Here is a 7,338-nt window from a genome sequence, read left to right on the forward strand (position 1 = left end):
AAGGGATCAAAACTGGAGATCCTGAATAGCGTGGGAGAAAAATATGGAACAAAACTCAAAAGCATGAAAGAGACCAAGCTTACTGCTCTGATAGACACTGATGAAACCCCTGAGACTATGGCCCCTAGTTATCCTTTGGGCCTGGAATTAAACTCAGATGACTTAACCTTCAGCCAAACAATAGACAGACCCTAGGAGGTGAACAATTAGACCAGGGAGGTACACTCCTTAGAACAATCAGCTATGGGAGATCAGTAGGGTAGCATTTGCACAGGCAGAAAGCCAAGGCAGGAATGCATTAAGAAAGAAGGACATAGGAAACAGGTAACCACAGGGAGGAAGTTGAAAGAGAACTGTTTTATTGTGGGGATAGCAATGAATGTCACAAACAAAATGTGTGTGAACTGTTGAATGAAAAACAAATTTGCTCTATAAACATTCACCCAAATCGCAATAAAAAATAAATTTAGTTAAAAAGTTAAAGTGGCAAATTTTTTGTTACATATTTTACCACAATAATTTTTTTTAATTAGCCATTTTAAAAAGTAATATATTCTCTAAACATGTGCCAAGTTTAAAATGTGAAAATAATATCTATAAATCCTTAGCTAAGCTTGACCAACAGTCAAATTTAGCTTTATTTGGAATGACATTGGCAATAAGAGCTCCAAAACCAAAAACCTATTGCCATCGAGTCAAATTCCAACTCACATCAACAGAGTAGAATTGCCCCACAGGGTTTCCAGGGCTGTAAATCTTTATGGAAGCAGACTGCCTCATCTTTCTCCTGTGGAACGACTGGTGGTTTCAAACTGCCAACCTTTTGGCTAGCACCTGAACGCTTAGCTACCATGTGTGCCACTAATAAAAACCCCACTGCCATCGGGTCGATTCTGACTCATAGTGACCCTCATTGGTTTTCCAAGATGATAAATCTTTATGGAAGTAGGTTGCCTCATCTTCCTTCCTGGGAGCAGCTGGTGGGTTTGAACTACCAACCTTCTGGTTAGGAATCAAATGCCTTAGGCACGGCACCACCAGAGCTCCTTAGTAATATATAGCACTTAAAATTATTATTAGATGATTAATATGCTATAATTTTTATTGGTTAGTTATTGAAGTTTCTGAGCAATGCTTAATAAAGAAAGCTTGCCAGACAAGTTACAGGTGGGGTAACTAAGAGTCTAGAAGCCTGCCTGGATATCTTACATCTCTGGACTTGAGTTTACTTATCTTCAAAGCGAGAACTTTGGTCCCTTCCAAGTATCATCAGGATTTTTAAATAGAAAAATGGAATTCAAATGAGAAGTTTATACAATGAACACAGGAGGGCAGTAGCTGGCTAGTAAGTATAGCAGTGAAGACAAAAGTAAGAAATGGCAGAAATAGACTTTTCTCCTCACCTCCTCCTTCCCCTCCGCTCCTGCCTCACCCACTTCTCCTTGGTTTACTCTAAGCTCATAAAGCACGTTAAGAGGAAATCTAGTCTATTGGAAATACTACTTTTCATATATTTTCCAACTTAACAGCTTGGCACAAATCTCCAAGGCGTTTACATAAGCTTTAAGAAGGTTGACTAAATAAAACCTTGAATCAATTTAATTTACAAGTATTTATTGAATATTCACATATAGGCCAGAATGAGATTAGTAACCAAGTATCCTGGAATTTATAAATTTCTCCTTTCTTTAATAGATTTGGCTAGTGGAAGTAAGACTTTTGGGAGACGTTTATGAGAGCTCTCTCCTGGTTCTCTTGTTGCCTTAGCCCACCTGGTATAGTCTTTCTTGCAATGGAAAAGCTTGATGAGGAGAGCAGATCAGAGGCTGTAGTGGTTTCAGATGAGAGTGGTCATGGGCTGTAGGAACTTTGATGGTAGGAGAGCAGTGGGATTTAAGACATACTTCTAAGTTGGAAAGAGCAGCTCCTTTCACATAGCTCTCTGTGCCTACCCCTGTCACAGTGGGTGAGGCGGCTGTAAGGGGCCGCAAAGAGGCCTTTGATATCTCTTAGATTAACAGTGACTGGCTTAGCCAGCCTCTCAGATAAGGTCCACTGAATTACAAACCACTTCCTTTAGTTTGAAGGAACTCTGTAGTTAAAGCATTGGGCTGCTAACTAACCAAAAGGTCGGCAGTTTGAACCCACCAGCTGCTCCACCAGAGAAAGATGAGGCAGTCTATTTCCATAAAGATTTACAGCTTTGGAAACTATATGGGGCATTTCTACTCTGTCCTATATGGTTGTTATGAGTCGGAATCACCTCAATGGCAGTGGGTTTGGTTTTGGGTTTTCCTTTAGTTTATTAGAAGGGAAGGTGGCAGCCTAGAACAGGTGAGAAGACTAGGAATGTCCCCCTGCTCAAAAATATACTGTCTTCATGTTTTACCCACAAAATTCTCACCTGGGTTAAAAAAATACTCTTAAAACAGCTAATGATGCCTGAAGAATTAAGCTTGTGGGTTATCCACTAAAATGCTGCAATGTTCTTGTTTGCCATGTTCTGCCCTGAGTGAGGCTAAATTTGAAACTCTTTGGCTCCAAGATTGTGGTGGGCATTATCAGTTCCCAACAACCCAACAACTATCTCCACCCTCTACTTTTGCTTCATTTGTGATGGGTGAGAAGTGCCAGATTCTTTCTTTCCCAGCCACTTTTGCAGTTACGTTCAGGCCATTTCTGACTGAAGGAAAACCTACTGGAGGCTTCTAGGAAAGTTTCCTCCTTGATAAGAGAGCATTGTACCAAGAGGAAAGCTCTTTTCCCTCCCATCTCCTTGTTTCCTGCTTGAGATGCTGGTCTTGTGAGGACTTGATTCTGGGAGATACCATAGCCTCCTGGTCACGGTGAAGAAGAAATCCCTAGCACATCACTAAAACAGTGGGAATGGCAGAGCAGGATATGGGAAGAATCTGCTGTTTGATGACTTGGTAAAGTCATGGCACCAACTCTGGAATTGCCCACCTCCAATCTTGTTCTGTGATAATCTCTAATATTTGTACCACTTTTACTCAAGTATTTCATTCCTTATTAATAATGACACCAAACATTTACAAGATACTAAGTGCCAAGCACATCTGTATACGTAGTAACTCATTTCATTCCTACAACCACCTTATAAAGAATTCTTATCCTTATTTTACAGATGAGGAAACTGAGGCATTGAACAGTTTGAGTGATTTGTCTGAAGTGGCTTGTCCAGGTAATCTGGCTGCAGAGTTTCTGCTCTTTATATCTTATAATTGGAATGAGACACAATATAACCAAAAAGAGGTTTGCAGTCTGGATAACAGCTCTTAAATGATGCTGAACCAAATGACACTTTGAGCCAAAAACATGGGCATTAAGAGACAGTGGTTTTATTCTGGGGCAGGCTTCATCCACTTTCTCAGTCACTGAGGTCTTGTCTTGTTGGCTCACTGACCACCTGTGCCAAAGTTTATGGTCACTCATTAGGGGTGCACTGGAGTAGAGGACCCATCCTGTTCTCCTGTGTTCTCTCATCTCTCAATCATATCACCATCTACCCCATCTCCCAATATTGAGACACTTTGAAGTCATACTCTATTCCTCCTCTCCTCAACTTCCATATCTGGTGTTTACCAAATATTATCTATTCTCCTTGAAAAATGTCTCAAGTTCAGACAATCCCACTACTACTTCCTGTTTGGTCTCCCTGACTTGCTTTTCCTTACTCTACTCCCAAGCCACACATTCCCTCCATATGACCTCATGTTACTATAAAAACACAACAGACAAGACCCACAATGCACAACTCCAATTAAAACACCTCTGTGGCTCCACTCTTGCTTATGAAGTGTCATTACAAATGGAGTGTGTGGTGTAACAAGACTCTTCATGCTCCAGGCCCAACCTAACCACCTTCCATCTACCTTCTCACAAAACCCGGGCTGTAGGACACAGTGCATTTCACCGTTTCTCAAACATTCCAGGCACTTTTACAAGCCATGCTGTACCCTCTGCTTGTAGTGCCCTTTGCCTTCTTCACCTGGTAAATTTCCACTCATCCTTAAGATGAGCCAAATCATCAGCCTTCCCAAACTCTCCCAAAGAGAGTAGTATTCCTCCATGATTTCCAGCATGGCTCTTGGTTTATATTATTAGCAAAACACTTCCATGATATCTTTGAATTTATCTGTGTGTCTATTTCACCACTAGACTTTGTTATATTCAAACTGAAAAACCAAGCCTGTTGCCATCTAGTTGATTCCAACTTACAGTGATCTTAGAGGACAGAGTAGATCTGCCCCAAAGGGTTTCCAAGGCTGTAATCTTTGTGGGAACAGATTTCCAGGTCTTTTCTCCTGTGGAGTGGCTTGTGGGTTTGAACAGCTAACTCTGTGGTTAGCAGTCAAGTGCTTAACCACTGTGACACCAGGGCTCCTTTTTTTTTCCCCCAATCTTAGCAGCATTTCTCTGATTCTTCCATACTTAATAGTGTGTACATAGCAGACACTCAGTGGATGATAATGACTGAATTTTAAAACTTGTTTATCCTTTCAGCAATGGTTAGCCATGTGATTCGGCTGTACTTAAAATAGCTTCTATATCACGAAGAGAAAATCCAGCAAGAGACCACTCTATGCATTCTTTTAGAAGAATGGGATACAATCCAGGTACACAGTGATGAAGTGTACACTCTTATATTAACTAGGACCATCTGCTGAGAGATCAGTAGATACACATGTTGCTTGTATTTATTTCCATTCTTAGGGTTGAGGTAGCTGGTTTACTTAGCCTATAGGCAGGGTGAACTAAAAGATCGTGTTTTTGTTTGTGCTCTTATACTTTTGGTTAATTTTTAATTACAATGACTTTTAGAGCACTTTTTTAAAAAATATGACTGTGTCTCTTTTTTTTTTTTTTAATTGTGATTTGGGTGAAAATTTACAGAGCAAATTCACTTTCCATACAGCAGTTCACACGCACTTTGTCTCATGACATTGACCACAATGCAACAGCTCCCCTCCCACTTCCTCCAGTCACCTCTTCCCTGTGTCCATCCCTCCATGCATCCCTGCCTCCTGAGCTGTCTCCCTGTGCATAAATAGTCCTTATTTCTCCCATGATTATTCTCTTCAAGGAGTGTATCTACCTCAGGTAAGTGTTTTTAGAACACTTTTATAGTTACCCTAAGGCTCAGAATCTAAGCGACCTGTCCCCATATATCATATCAGTTAGCAAAAGAGCCAAAACTAGAACTGAAGGCTCCGGTCTTCCTATTCAGTATTCTTTCTGTCTGTACTACCATGAGCAGGGGTGTGTTTTTGAAAATGCATCTAGTAACACATACAACCAGACATTGGGGTGGAAGTGGAGGTCCAATTTTGAGTTTCATTCTCATTATATATGATGTTATTTATAGTGTCTTTAGTAAACATTTGCCTTCCTTGTGATATCAATGAGAAACATTCATTTACATTTAAATGATAGAAAGTAAGGACACAGGATTTATTAAAGATGAAATTCTGTTTGGGTGATTATATACAAATATATGTCTTTGTCAAGGGTCTCAGGATTTGAGGGCTGGAGGGTGATGCTGGAAAGGGAGGGGAGAACAGCAAGTAGGATAAGAGGCAGTATTTTGGGATTTCTGTCATCCCATGAAAAGGAAGCTAGTAGGAGCTGTTACAGCAGAAAAAGCAAGGAGAGGCAAAGGACAAGGTTGGGCAAGTCCTTTAGCTTTTTGACCTGTATTTATCTTCTCCTTTATAGCACTGTAATTAGGACTAGATGAGAAGAAAATACTATATATCCATTGCCATCAAGTCGATTCTGACTTGTAGAGACCCTATAGGACAGAGTAGAATTGCCTTATTGGGTTTCCAAGGCTATAAATCTTTACTGAAGGAGACTGCCAAGTCTTTCTCCTGCAGAGCGGCTGGTGGGTTTGAACCTGCATTCCCCTCCAGCATTTCCTCTGCCTGCAGAGACTTGACTCCCATATGAAGTGGGGAGACAGGTGGAATGGGAAGGCTCGGCTGGAGCTGCCCAGCTCCTCAGAGACGTTGTCTGTTCTCACAACCCATATTTGATTACATATGCTTGCATATCTTTTATGCAGGCTTGTACATAATAAAACGAGCTTTATTATTATTTGCACCAGTGGCTCCATAGGAGAAAAGACCTGGCGATCTGCTCCCATAAAGATCACAGCCTAGGAAGTCCTACGGGGCAGTTCTACTCTGTTGTACAGGGTCACTAGGAATTGGAATCGACTTGACACACAAGAGCAAACAATACGTAATAAAATTATGAAAAGGGGAGAAACTTGAAAGAAAGAATAATGTAACAGAAATTAAATTTGGCAAAAGACAGGCATATGAGCTGAACATTTGTATTAGGTAGATGCACTCCTTGGAGAGATCATTCATGGGAGAACAGAAGGGCTGTGTATGCACAGGGAGACAGTTCGAGGGGGTGGGAGTGCATGGGAGGGAAGGACACAGGGAAGAGGTGGCTATGGGGAGTAGGTGGGAGGAGAGCCATTGCATTGTGGGAGATTACAGTTAATGTCATGAGACAGAGTGTGTGTGAATATTGTGTGGAGGATGGATTTGCTCTGTAAACTTTCACCCAACTTCGCAATAAAATTAAAAAAAGAAAGAAAGAAATAGAATTTGAACTCTTCCCAAGAGAAGTATTATTTACCTTCCATCTGTCAGTTTTGGTTTTGGTCTGTAGTCATACTGTGGTGGCTTATATATTGCTATGATGTGGAAGTTATGCCACTGGTATTTCAAATACCAGCAGGGCTAGCCATGGTGGATAAGTTTCAGTGAAGCTTCCACACTAAGAATAGGAAGAAAGATGTGGCATCCTACTTCTGAAAGTTAGCCAATGAAAACCTTATGGATCACAACAGACTATTATGTGATCTAGTGCAGGAAGATAAGCCCTCTAGCTTGGAGGGCAGTCAGAATACACAGTGATAGTGGCTGTAATAATGGACTTGAGCATGCCAATGATCATGAAGGTGGCACAGGACCAGGCAACATTTTATTCTGTTGCACATGGGGTCACAATGAGTCAGAACCAACTCAAGGGTAACTAATAACAACAACACTGTAAGTTACTAAGTGAGGGAGTGAGGGTGAATAAGTGAATGAGAAGACTCCAGAGACCAGGCAAGCCAATGGAGTATACACGGTGCTACATTTTTTCACCTCAGCCAAGTGTCTCCTAAGAAACCACATAGGACAAATGATGCTGTGTGGTGGTTATGTTTGAGTGTCATCTTGGCTGGGCCTGGTTGAGTGGCTGGGCAGCTGGTGGTAGTTATTCCCCATGATGAGACTGGCAATCAACCTCATGGTG

Source organism: Orycteropus afer, unplaced genomic scaffold (genome assembly GCF_000298275.1).
Source record: "Orycteropus afer afer isolate SDZICR_OR568_19922 unplaced genomic scaffold, OryAfe1.0 scaffold00488, whole genome shotgun sequence".
Taxonomy (NCBI): domain Eukaryota; kingdom Metazoa; phylum Chordata; class Mammalia; order Tubulidentata; family Orycteropodidae; genus Orycteropus; species Orycteropus afer.